Source organism: Mixophyes fleayi, chromosome 1 (genome assembly GCF_038048845.1).
Source record: "Mixophyes fleayi isolate aMixFle1 chromosome 1, aMixFle1.hap1, whole genome shotgun sequence".
Lineage (NCBI taxonomy): Eukaryota > Metazoa > Chordata > Amphibia > Anura > Limnodynastidae > Mixophyes > Mixophyes fleayi.
The window spans coordinates 229,065,882-229,080,154 of NC_134402.1; the positions used below are offsets into that span (position 1 = coordinate 229,065,882).

At 42.0% G+C, this 14,273-nt stretch overlaps 1 protein-coding gene across 5 annotated transcripts in view; it reads left to right on the top strand.

Moving 5' to 3' along the window:
* Positions 1-4,458: 4,458 nt before the first annotated feature.
* The window catches only part of FCHO1 (FCH and mu domain containing endocytic adaptor 1), a 111,027-nt gene continuing 101,212 nt past the window's right edge, over positions 4,459-14,273 (top strand). For 3 of the 5 annotated variants that reach the window (XM_075206712.1, XM_075206749.1, XM_075206704.1), the window contains exons 1-3: positions 4,459-4,609; positions 5,080-5,191; positions 6,274-6,339. The gene's annotated coding sequence lies outside the window, so the exon portion shown is untranslated. The remainder of the gene's footprint in view (positions 4,610-5,079; positions 5,192-6,273; positions 6,340-14,273) is intronic. The other 2 variants (XM_075206731.1, XM_075206722.1) reach the window with 1 other exon arrangement.

Sequence of the window (14,273 nt, forward strand, 5' to 3'; positions counted from 1 at the left end):
TAGTTTTTGGTATTTTATAAAAAAAATTTTTTTTTATTTTTTTAAACACAGGGGAATATTGGGGAAATAACTATGCCCTTAGAAGCACAGAGCACAGGACACAGCACCACTGGACTGAACAGGACACAGCACAGGACCCAGCAGCACCACTGACCTCAGAAGGACAGAGCACAGCACACAGCACCACTGGACTGATACTGCAGAACACAGCACAGCACAGCACAGCACAGCACAGCACAGCACTAAACAGCACAGAACTAAACAGCACAGAACTAAACAGCACAGAACTAAACAGCACAGAACTAAACAGCACAGAACTAAACAGCACAGAGGACCACCTAACACACCCTCCCTCTACCCTGATCAATGCCCGAGTGAAGATGGCGGCGACTAGCGGGGAATTTATAGGATCCGAGTATCGCGAGATCCGACAACGGGATTATGAGTCAGAGCCTCAGTTTCACTTTTGAATTTGGCGCCAATACCCGGATCTGTCTCGGATCCGACTCGGATCCGCAACGTTCGGGTGGGCTCGGATTTCAGAAATCCGAGCGCGCTCATCCCTATTGATAACGCGCATGAAAAATAACTTTGAAAACTGGCATTAATACTGCACATTAAAACTAGGATTGATACTGCACATTAAAACTAGCATTTATACCGCACATTAAAACTGGCATTAATACTGCACTTTAAAACTAGCATTGATACCGCACATTAAAACTGGCATTAATACTGCACATTAAAACTAGCAATGACATCGCACATTAAAACTAGCATTAATACTGCACAATAAAACTAGCATTTATACCGCACATTAAAACTAGCATTGATACCACACATTAAAACTAGCATTGGTACTACACATTAAAACTAGCATTGATACTGCATATTAAAACTAGCATTGGTACTACATATTAAAACTAGCATTGATACCGCACATTAAAACTAGCATTGGTACTACACATTAAAACTAGCATTGATACCGCACATTAAAACTAGCAATGACAACGCACATCAAAATAACATTGATAACGCACATAAAAAATAACTTTGATACCGCACATAAAACATAACTTTGATACTGCACATTAAAACTGGCATTAATACTGCACTTTAAAACTAGCATTGATACCGCACATTAAAACTGGCATTAATACTGCACATTAAAACTAGCAATGACATCGCACATTAAAACTAGCATTAATACTGCACAATAAAACTAGCATTTATACTGCACAATAAAAAAACTAGCATTTATACTGCACATTAAAAATACCATTGATACGTACATTAAAAAAACTTTGATACCGCAAATTAAAACTAGCAATGACACCAGTTACAAGCCGCGGCGGTGCCGAGCCGCCGCGACTCCCTTACCTCCGTCCCGGCCGTCGCTATGACGACTGGGACGTCACTTCCGGGGGCTCGGCCCGGTCAGGACGCTGAGTGTGAGAGCGCCGCGTCCCAGCAAGGGGAACTACTGGGCGCGTGCGCATCTAGATAGCCTGTGGGCTAATTAATACAATGGGCTGTATTCTTGCAGAGCTAGGCTCTGATTGGTTGGGGCCAGTATTTAAGGCAATGAGGTCTGCTACCTCATTGCCGGTTATAGCTTCTGTCTCACAGTCTGCTGACCTGCTTGTTCCTGTTCCTGTGTATTGTATTCTGCTGACCTCTCGTGTATGACCCTTGGCTTGGATTTGGACTTTGCTTGTGTATCCCGTGACCCTGACCTTTGGCCTGTTTACCGTTTCTCCTGTTTGCCTGTGACCCTTGACCCCGGCCTGTTAACTATTTGTCTAGGGGGGCCTCTAAATATAATGTAATGTTTGTCTAGGGGGCCTCTAAATGTAATGTAATATTTGTCTAGGGGGGCCTCTAAATGTATTATAATATTTGTCTAGGGGGGCCTCTAAATGTAATGTTTGTCTAGGGGGGCCTCTAAATGTTATGTAATGTTTGTCTAGGGGGCCTTTAAATGTAATATAATATTTGTCAAGGGGGGCCTCTAAATGTAATGTAATATTTGTCTAGGGGGGCCTCTAAATGTAATGTAATATTTGTGTAGGGGGGCCTCTAAATGTAATGTTTGTCTAGGGGGGCCTCTAAATGTAATGTAATATTTGTCTAGGGGGGCCTCTAAATGTAATGTGTGAGGGCAGGGGGACATATGGCTATGTAATATGTGGATGTGATGGCAGGGGGACATATGGCTATGTAATGTGTTTGTGTGTGTGTGTGATGGCAGGGGGACATGTGGCTATGTAATGTGTGTGTGATGGCAGGGGGGCATGTGACTATGTAATGTGTGTGTGTGTGTGTGTGTGATGGCAAGGAGGGCATATGGCTAATTTAATGCTGAGGTTGTTTGGGGCTATTAATTGAATGTGTGAATGAGTTTCGAAAGGAGGGCTATTTATTAAATGTGAATATGAATTATTTAATGATGGGATGGTTGTAAGAAATGGTTATAGTTATTAAACGTAAATGCTATTAATTTATTGCTGTGGCTTGAAGGGAGGGAAATAGGTTTATTTATTAATGTGAATACTATAATTTTAATGTTGGGGCTAGAGGGAGGCCTAATTATTAAATGTGGATGCTATTGATTTAATGCCAGGAATGGTTGGAGTTTTCTAAATTTCATGTACCCATTTTTTTTTTACAAATAGGGCCTCCAACATTCCAAGATCCAGACAAACAGCAACTGATTTAAAGACACCAGCAGCCTTTAAAAAGGGACAAGAACAGGTAGGAGAGGTCAGGACAGTCTGCCAACTGTCCTGAATGTGTTAGGACAGTCCCGAAATTGGGTGACAGTCTTGTTTAGTCAAGAATTGATCTGACAACAAGGACAGTTGTCCCGCTTCACACTGTACTGCTCGTGAAAGCAGAGCTGCGTGCAACTAACAGTAGTGCACACAGCTTTGCTTGTGTATTTGTCTAACATGTATCTAATATGATAAACCCACTATTTTAAGTGCCCCAAGCCCCCATTGCACTGACAATATCATTAATCCTGCCTCCTTTGCACTTAGTATATCACCAGCAATCCCTTGGAATAGCTCTCCCCTTCACTTATGCCATTTTCTGCCAACCCTCCCTGCACTGCTATTAATTAAAACCACCTACAATCACTGGGCATATTCCAGTAGTTCTAAATCCCGTCTACTTTTTTGTTGGCCCCATCTACAGTTGATTTGGTCCCACCCACACGAGGCCACTTCAAGAATTTTTTCCAGGGCCACTTTAAGTTCCCAATCCGCCCCTGTTCCCTACCATTGCTAAAAAAAATAATCTGCAGACTTATGCATTCCTCCCAAGTGTCCAGATTTCCGTCTTGCAGTTGGTATGTCGGTCCCTACTCGCAGGAAATTGGGAAGTATGTCCCTACTCGCAGGGCCGGTGCTAGGGTCCATGGCGCCCTAGGCATTTTTACAAAATCGGCGACCCCTCCCCCCACGCAAAAATCAGCGCCGCCCCCCCTTCCGCAAAAATCGGCGCCCTCCTCCCGCCGTCTTTCCTTACCTTGTCTCACCACCGCCGCCTCTCTGCTCCGTCTCCTCCCCTCACTGACACTAGTGAGTGGAGGGGAGGAGATGGAGCAGAGAGGCGGCGGTGGTGAGCAATAGCCTCTTCCCCCCTCCCCGTGCATCTGAATGCTGTGCGGCGGCCGTGACAGGTATGGTCAGCGGTCGCCGCACAGTTTTAAAGTCATTTACCATTCTGTGGCGCCCTCCAGAGCCCGACGCCCTAGGCAAGTGCCTAACCTTGGCTAATGGGAGCGCCGGGCCTGCCTACTCGCTCACCGCAGTAAGCAGGTGCTACAAGCACTGGAGGCAGGTGCTTCTAATGTGAGCAGCAATTCAAGGGTGTTTTTGAGAGAAGTGAGGTGATTTGGGGGGCAGCCTAGCACTTCAGAGGTGCTAAGCAAATCCCGGAGGAGTGTCCTCATCCTATTTTCATGGATTCGAGCCTGTGTTTTGATTTGGACACTACAAATGCTGGAGGCATACCTCTTGCATGTTAGATTGTATGTGCATTTGGACAGAGCCATCTTTACCTTCTGTTTTATGTCATTGTATGTAATTTATTTGTATGGCATGATTTCCATACATCAGCTCTTTAAACACATTAATAATAATAATGAGCGTATTCTAAGATGAGTATCATTTGTAAGTCTCTACGTCAGTACGTTACACTATTATACAATAAAAACAGTAGTTCTCAAAAGCCAACCAATGTATGTGCTTTACACTCCAGCGGTCCACACTTGGTAAAAATTGTACACTTGTATAATATGATGGAGCAAAGCAGACGGAGAACCATCGTGTATGCCCTCCCACTGCCCTTCAGGGAGACAGACGGCTTTCCCCACCAATCACCAGCACAAGAGGCGTGGCTTCGCTTATCAGCGCGATGCAAGTATCAGGACTCCGGGGTTATTGGTGACGGATGTGAGATTGGGCGGGGCCAGCGGAGACAGGAGACAAATGAGAGCGGTGTCCTGGAATAGCGGCTCGGGTGGTTACCCTGGGTGAAAGGAGGGGGGTGATGCAGCACCTTAGGGGGCAACAGAAGTCGAGAGGCCTGCTGTTGCCGCCAGGTGAGGGTGATATTTTGTAATATTGTGTACCAAAAGATGCAGGAGGAAATGGGTGATACATATTTGGGAGGTTACTCAATTGTAGTGTAAGAGGCACAAATACAGGATGGTGCGAGGTGGTTAACATGGTGAATCGGATAAATCAGGATAGCAAATGCGATTTATTTACTAGTGAAGGAATGTAGAGGTATCTATAGCTGAAGCATTTGTGTTTGTGCATTTTTATGTGTAATATTTTAGATAGCGACGTATACGTTGTGTATACTATTTAAAGCAAAATGACATTCATTTTGTTGTGTTTCTATAGAAGGCGAACCTTCTATTGCATCCTGTGTTCCCCGTATGTGCTTGCCTACATAATGTTTGCACATTACAAATGGCTTCATGAAGCCGTATCAGTTTTCAGCAGTCAGATGTAACTGGTATGTTATCTAATGATGTGCACTTAGCCATGTGACTTACTCACACAGCAATCAGAGTGTAGGCAGCTCTCATGCCAGCCTCCCCCTCACCAGCCACACGACAGGCACAGAGAAGACTGTTCCACATCCTCAAAGTTGTCTGTCTGTGCAGCCTCTTCGGGTGAGTAATAATATATTGTTTTGTAATTTTTGTTTTTGGGAGGGTTGTTAACAGCTATATGACACTGTGATGGTCAATAAGGGGAAAGTATATATGTAGGAAGTCTCCTGCAGCAGTACTATATATACATTAAATTTGTGACCAGGGAGCAGGTAAATGTAAATTTGGCTTGAAATGGAGTGGCTGAAACTCTGAAGATCTTAAGGTGGAGAGAAATGACATATAGCTAGGTACAGTGTCTGTGATGAGTCAAAAACTACTATTCTACAAGTGTGTTGACATTTATGTTAGTGTCAGTACATATCAGGGTTTTCTTCTGAGTTGATTCTGCACTATACACATGGAAATTTAGCAAAAAGTTGACATTCAATGAAGGGTGTGTTACCACTTCCTGCCAAGATGAAATGGGCAAATAAGGGGAAACTTACACTTTTTTGTGCAGTCACCTGTGTTGTTTATGATATTGTCCCAGCAAATTATCTCTTGTACATTGTTGTGCAGCCCATTTGCAAAATAAACGTACACATCTTGTGGCCTTTTATATATTCAGATTGTTTCCAAAATATTTATAGTTCTAAAGGACATGGTAGAAGTATATTGATATGTAAATATTGTACACACTGCCTTTATGGAATGCTTTTTTTTTAAAATCTTCCTTTATATCAGACATAACTTACTAACATTTCAGGTTTGTTTTCTTTGCAACAATTTTTACTTTGTGTTCATATATATCAATATTTTGATTATACCATTTGCTGGAATAGTGCTTAAGTACTTGATATGTGAATAGAGCTTATATATAATATTATTTATTATATTTCAATGGGCCCAGATTGCTGCTATTTGAAACTTGTGACAGAACAGTTAACCTTAGTGTAATGTATATGTGTGGAAACAAATTTGGCAGTGTGTGGATCAAGTACAATGGGATAAAATAGTATCTTAAGATATAATGGTGACTTAACAAAGCTGAATTTTTTTTTATTGTTACTAAAGTTGTTACCACTTAGCTACGCCGTAACAACGGTTTCACATGGCAGCTTTCAGCGAGTGAAATCTAACCCTGTGGTGTCTTCTTGCAGTGATAATTCATAGCCTCATCTCAGTGGAGGATGTTGATGAGGGAGCTACACAGACACCAGGACACTGTGAGTAAATGTCTGCTAAGCCTGTTGTACTATGCATCAAACCGGCATGGCTATTGGGTCCTTATGCTCATATGTTAGTTGATCAGCTGTTTCATAATAAATTTTATATATATATATATATATATAATGTCTCTAACTAACCTCTTTCTATATGAATCTCCTATTTTGTTTAGAAAGGGTTTTCTACCTTTAGATGACTAATATATTGTATTGTAACATTTACTACATATATTACTTTATCCTTCTGCTTTTTTTTTTTTTTCAAGCCAAATCTTTATATCGTTAGAATAGTTTAGTTTCACTGCCCTTTTATACAACAAAAAGCTGTTCTCAATATACAAATTAAACAACTCTGCTTAATAATATAAATATGTGGTTGAAAACTACAACAATGAAACTAGAAAGATTATGCTTTTATTTAAATTTAAAATAATGTAAAACATTTATATAGTACCAGTATACATTGCAGTACTGTTGGAAGATAAAAGCAAAGTATTTAATTTCTCCTTTTTTAATGCATTTTTTACCTGCTGTTTCTCTCTTTTCATGCCTCTGTTACTTTCTTTCTACCTCTATTCTATTTCATCCTACATTCTTTCTTATGTTCTCTCCCCATTTCCGTGTTGTCGTTTCTAGCACTGTTTCTTCTGATTTTTCCATATTTGCTAATTTCACTGTATATTCTTTTCCTTCATTTACTTTCTTGCCACCCACTTTACTCTATTATTTTTTTTATCATTATTAATTATTTATTTTCTTCTCTCCTGTTGCTTTCTCTGTTTAACATTTAGCCCTCTCTTCCTCTTTTCTTTCTTCCATTTTCTATTGCCTTTGTCTTGTCTCACAATTTTAAAGCAAGACTGACAAACGGACTCAAAGTTAAGTGCCATAATTGGTAAACATTACATGCAGAGTTTCACTTCTCTATAATTAAATATGCTAATTCTGGTTTTGGTCCTCTTAGATACTTTAGTATAATATGTCGCCCAAACCACATCCTGTTCTCTTATTGTAGCTTTCTTCTGATCCTAAACTTACATCTGTTTGGTTTGCAAGGGGCCTACAGTCCTGCAAAATATATTGGCACATGAGCAATAGGTGAGCATAATAAATATATATATATATATATATATATATCTCTATCTCTCTCTATCATCAATATATACAAAGGTAGGAGGAATAGTGGCGCCAAATAGAGCAGTGTTAGCTGGTTTAAATCACCCAGGCAGTTAATAAGTACTGTAGTGTCAGGATAAAGCATAGATCTGCTATGCTGAAATAGAATATTGGATGTCAGGACCCAAATAAATCTTTGCATGAATACCTAAATTAACCTGATGGTCAATTCAGATAAAGGTGTGACCAAATGAGGCCAAGAACATGTAATTGAGTTAGGTAAACCCTTTGTGCAGAGACCAGCTTTAGATATGCAGATCACAGACATCCATTGTATTTGATCATGTATTTCCCTAGCTAATTTACTTCCCTTCAATAGGTAGTATAAACACAAACTAACCCCTAGGTGTAAATTAGAGAGCTTGCAGTTATTTACAAGGGATAATTCATAACTGCAGGGTAAATAGGTTGTATCAAATGAATCCATTGATAAGCTAGTGTAACAGTAAAAGACGCAGAGTCTGATGTAATGGTGTTTGGAGGTTTTTACATCCCAGTGTGAGGAGATAAGCCTGCCACTGTTAGCAGCTTCCAGGACATAGCACTGTTTGCCTGTGACACTTGAATAGACTTGTAGGTACCGCTCAGCATGTGGTCTGGCTCAATGAGGCCAGGGGATAACATAGCCTATATGTAATACTGTATAGACAGAAAGAATTCCGTTTTAAAATATGCCACTTAAAATCAATAAAAGCAGAGATCAACCACCTATTCCTCAATAGCATGAGGAAGGGCAGCTCATATGTTAAATTAAGAATTCTGCCCCACAGAGAAATGAAGAAAAGGAGTGTAAGCTCTGCGAATGCCCTGTACTTAGGCATGTTTGATATGAAAAGATGTACAAAGTCATAGGGGATTGGTTAATGATAAAATTGGATCGATGTAACGCTGTCCAGGACAAATATATCACATTGTAGAATTGGTTAATAAATCAGGCAACAGGTAAATTTGGTTTGAAAAGGTGTCCCAGGACACAACCCCGATTAGCATTAACCCTGCCCCTGTGAATGCCGCACCCATTTGAGGTTGCTTAAAAATCTGTGTTCTGAGGGAACAAATTGTCAGACTTTTGGGGATCAATCTAATTGAAGGACTGTCCATTATTTCTGCCTGCCCCAGGCATACAGATTATTATATGTAAGTAATGCTCTGTAGGTTATCTCTTTTATTTTAAACTGTTTTGCTTGTTATGTCAAATTTATTATTTGTTTATTCCTTATTTTTCTTTTTATCTGAATGCCCTGTACCTTTTGTATATTAAATCTAAAATTTAATAAGTTGCGTCCTTGATACTCTAAATAATCCATAGCCTTTGTAGAGGAGATTGCTCGTCCAGGTAAACCCTTGGAATGCCAGTGTGTGATTTGTTGATACATTTGATTAACAAGCTGTGTGTGCTTGTATGTACATTTGTGTAACAGTCTGGAGGTGTGAAGAGTTAACCCTGTGTGTGCTGGTGGGAGTCTTGCTAGTTTGTGGAACTAGGAGCCTGTGTGCCAGTGTGGGATAGTATATTGGGGTCCTATTGCCCGTACCCAATAGGTGGTGGCTGTACCTGAAGCGTCTGGGGGTGTGAGAGCGCTGTGTTTGGGGGCGATTCCGTAGGTCTAAGAACCTGTGTGATAGGTGAGAGAGACTGCGGGCTGAAATCGTGTGTGACCTCATACAGCAAACACCCCAACGTCACGGCAGCTGGGAGCGCGTTCGTGACAAATTGGTGGCATAGCGGTGGGATGATTTAATTTCTTAGAGTATTAAGTGCATGGTTTAAGCAATTAACCCTTGCACTTATAAACTGATTGTAACCTTGCGAGGAATACAATAGTTTTACAAGGACGAAACTCAGGGCTATAATTTTTGAAGACATACGTGCAAAGCAGTTCCCTTCCCTTCTCTCTTGTTTTTCTTTTCTATCTTTTATTTTGCAAAGTGACTGCAAGGATGGCAGCTGCTTACAAGAAAAAAGCCAAAGAAGTTTTAATTGCCCTGTGTGAGCAGCGAGGTCTCGACTGGACAGATAAAACTAAAAAGGAGCTGGTTCACGCATTATTGGAGGATGATGCAAAGAAGCAATGTGATATGGAACCTGAGCTGGGGAGCAAGACAGACCCAGAGGATCAAGGTGTGGATAATGTCACTGAACCAGAGGATCCAAGTAGGTACATTTTCATAAATCCAAAGAATCCACTTGTCATGATGAGTATGGCAGAGCTAATTGAAGAAGCTCAGCTGCGAGGTTTCTCCTGCCACAACAAGACACGCAGGGAGATCATCGAACACCTCGACTGGGAAGAGGAAAGCCCGATCCATCCTTTCAGCGAGTATTGCATGATGGTCCTTATTCCGGGCTACACGATGAGTCTTATGGAACGGCTGGACTACCTGGAGGAGAGTTTTGAATACGCTCAGGAAGAGGTATCTTTCAGGGGTGGACTTCATACCCCATTCTGGCTAGATCAGTGTCGCCGGGTGGCTGACGAAAGGCAGCACCTGCAGCAGCTTCTTTCACAAGCTGGAGCAGTAATCGCCCAGCCTGTAGGGGTGGCCCATGAGGAAAAGGTACCCCTGCCAGCTACAGATAACATGGAATATGCTACCGAGATTTTGCATCCAGAGGCCCCTTTTAATCTGCTGGGGGAAGCTGATGATGCTAGCAGCATACTACCAGATGCTGCACAGAATTTGCTATTGGAGGAGGCTGATTTTAAAGAGGACATAATGGTTGAGAAGACTATTTCTGGGGGAAAAATGGAAGTGCCTGAAGATATTCCCACAAATGTTTTAGTAGTTACTGATCTTGGATGGTTAAATTCTCAGTATGTTCCCGCAAATGTTGTTCCTACTATCTCTAATTCTGTTACACCGTGTGACTCAGCCCAGGTAGTATGGGATAATGCTGAACCTGCCAATGATGTGACTTTGTGTAAAGAACCTGAACTGTTCTGTAATCATTTTGCATCTGGTGCTGTGCGAGTGAAATGTGATGATGAGAAGCTGATACGTGCCAGTGTTAACTCTGGCAATTATGATGATTTACGGGAAGAACCCGAGGTGCCAGGATGTGATAAGGAAAGAGAATGTCTTATTGGACCTACTGCCTATAATGAGGATAATGTCAATAACAGTATTGTGTTAGAATCCAAACCTGTTTTTACACTGACATCTTGTCATGGGATAGGGACAGCGGACATTGTTATTGCAGATGTTGGCATTAATACTGGTGTAGATAATATGCTTATTAGAAATGGGACAGATGACAATGTGATTAATTCTGTTGTGCTAGAGAAAGACAATGTTTCTACCCAGGTAATGTGCTCGGAAGATGCTGTACCAGGTAACTGGGAGGGAGGGCAGAGTGAAGATGTATATTCTGTGCCTGAACCAGCTGCATACAGAGCGAATGAGCATGTGGGGGAGACACATAGTCCTGACCAACGGGAAGTAGCAAGTGACAGCAATTCTTACTTTGTTGCTGGGACCTGTAGTTCGAATGTTCACCACTCAGATCTACATCTGAGTTCTGACCATTCGTCTGAGTTTTCCATAGAGACAGGGGGGTCAGTTGCTAGCCCACACTCACTTAGCCAGCCGTCTAACGGCTTAGAGGAGATAGATGAGGGGCCCATACTCCCGGCTACTCTACATCCCCAGATAGATGAGTCCAAGGGGGAGGGGAGTGTCCTGTTATGTAGGCCCCAAGATAAGAAGTGCATAGGGTGTCCCACTGACAGGGAAGGTTGTAACTGGGGAGTAGGGCAGAGTAGAAGTAGGTATTCTGCTGTGCCAGCCTTAAGGGGTTCCCACTTAGAAGTACAGTATCAGGAATTCCTGGCCATTTTTCCCTCAGGCTTTCACTTAGAAGACATGAGGATTAGAGACAAAGTGCACACTGTAACAGGGTTGGTACATGAGAACGTGATGCAGGCCCAGACCAGCCAGAAGCAGTGGTATGATTCCCCTGCCAGGATGATAGAGAGAAATTTTCATGATAATCGGTTGAAGGCTCATAATGACAGTGAGAGCCAGCTAGCAGCTATTACAGTGGACCCAGGGGGAAATTAGATGAGATGATCTTGGGCACTGACCTGTCAGTCAATGCCCATGCCATCTCTTGAAGGGGGGAGATGTCAGGATAAAGCATAGATCTGCTATGCTGAAATAGAATATTGGATGTCAGGACCCAAATAAATCTTTGCATGAATACCTAAATTAACCTGATGGTCAATTCAGATAAAGGTGTGACCAAATGAGGCCAAGAACATGTAATTGAGTTAGGTAAACCCTTTGTGCAGAGACCAGCTTTAGATATGCAGATCACAGACATCCATTGTATTTGATCATGTATTTCCCTAGCTAATTTACTTCCCTTCAATAGGTAGTATAAACACAAACTAACCCCTAGGTGTAAATTAGAGAGCTTGCAGTTATTTACAAGGGATAATTCATAACTGCAGGGTAAATAGGTTGTATCAAATGAATCCATTGATAAGCTAGTGTAACAGTAAAAGACGCAGAGTCTGATGTAATGGTGTTTGGAGGTTTTTACATCCCAGTGTGAGGAGATAAGCCTGCCACTGTTAGCAGCTTCCAGGACATAGCACTGTTTGCCTGTGACACTTGAATAGACTTGTAGGTACCGCTCAGCATGTGGTCTGGCTCAATGAGGCCAGGGGATAACATAGCCTATATGTAATACTGTATAGACAGAAAGAATTCCGTTTTAAAATATGCCACTTAAAATCAATAAAAGCAGAGATCAACCACCTATTCCTCAATAGCATGAGGAAGGGCAGCTCATATGTTAAATTAAGAATTCTGCCCCACAGAGAAATGAAGAAAAGGAGTGTAAGCTCTGCGAATGCCCTGTACTTAGGCATGTTTGATATGAAAAGATGTACAAAGTCATAGGGGATTGGTTAATGATAAAATTGGATCGATGTAACGCTGTCCAGGACAAATATATCACATTGTAGAATTGGTTAATAAATCAGGCAACAGGTAAATTTGGTTTGAAAAGGTGTCCCAGGACACAACCCCGATTAGCATTAACCCTGCCCCTGTGAATGCCGCACCCATTTGAGGTTGCTTAAAAATCTGTGTTCTGAGGGAACAAATTGTCAGACTTTTGGGGATCAATCTAATTGAAGGACTGTCCATTATTTCTGCCTGCCCCAGGCATACAGATTATTATATGTAAGTAATGCTCTGTAGGTTATCTCTTTTATTTTAAACTGTTTTGCTTGTTATGTCAAATTTATTATTTGTTTATTCCTTATTTTTCTTTTTATCTGAATGCCCTGTACCTTTTGTATATTAAATCTAAAATTTAATAAGTTGCGTCCTTGATACTCTAAATAATCCATAGCCTTTGTAGAGGAGATTGCTCGTCCAGGTAAACCCTTGGAATGCCAGTGTGTGATTTGTTGATACATTTGATTAACAAGCTGTGTGTGCTTGTATGTACATTTGTGTAACAGTCTGGAGGTGTGAAGAGTTAACCCTGTGTGTGCTGGTGGGAGTCTTGCTAGTTTGTGGAACTAGGAGCCTGTGTGCCAGTGTGGGATAGTATATTGGGGTCCTATTGCCCGTACCCAATAGGTGGTGGCTGTACCTGAAGCGTCTGGGGGTGTGAGAGCGCTGTGTTTGGGGGCGATTCCGTAGGTCTAAGAACCTGTGTGATAGGTGAGAGAGACTGCGGGCTGAAATCGTGTGTGACCTCATACAGCAAACACCCCAACGTCACGGCAGCTGGGAGCGCGTTCGTGACAAATTGGTGGCATAGCGGTGGGATGATTTAATTTCTTAGAGTATTAAGTGCATGGTTTAAGCAATTAACCCTTGCACTTATAAACTGATTGTAACCTTGCGAGGAATACAATAGTTTTACAAGGACGAAACTCAGGGCTATAATTTTTGAAGACATACGTGCAAAGCAGTTCCCTTCCCTTCTCTCTTGTTTTTCTTTTCTATCTTTTATTTTGCAAAGTGACTGCAAGGATGGCAGCTGCTTACAAGAAAAAAGCCAAAGAAGTTTTAATTGCCCTGTGTGAGCAGCGAGGTCTCGACTGGACAGATAAAACTAAAAAGGAGCTGGTTCACGCATTATTGGAGGATGATGCAAAGAAGCAATGTGATATGGAACCTGAGCTGGGGAGCAAGACAGACCCAGAGGATCAAGGTGTGGATAATGTCACTGAACCAGAGGATCCAAGTAGGTACATTTTCATAAATCCAAAGAATCCACTTGTCATGATGAGTATGGCAGAGCTAATTGAAGAAGCTCAGCTGCGAGGTTTCTCCTGCCACAACAAGACACGCAGGGAGATCATCGAACACCTCGACTGGGAAGAGGAAAGCCCGATCCATCCTTTCAGCGAGTATTGCATGATGGTCCTTATTCCGGGCTACACGATGAGTCTTATGGAACGGCTGGACTACCTGGAGGAGAGTTTTGAATACGCTCAGGAAGAGGTATCTTTCAGGGGTGGACTTCATACCCCATTCTGGCTAGATCAGTGTCGCCGGGTGGCTGACGAAAGGCAGCACCTGCAGCAGCTTCTTTCACAAGCTGGAGCAGTAATCGCCCAGCCTGTAGGGGTGGCCCATGAGGAAAAGGTACCCCTGCCAGCTACAGATAACATGGAATATGCTACCGAGATTTTGCATCCAGAGGCCCCTTTTAATCTGCTGGGGGAAGCTGATGATGCTAGCAGCATACTACCAGATGCTGCACAGAATTTGCTATTGGAGGAGGCTGA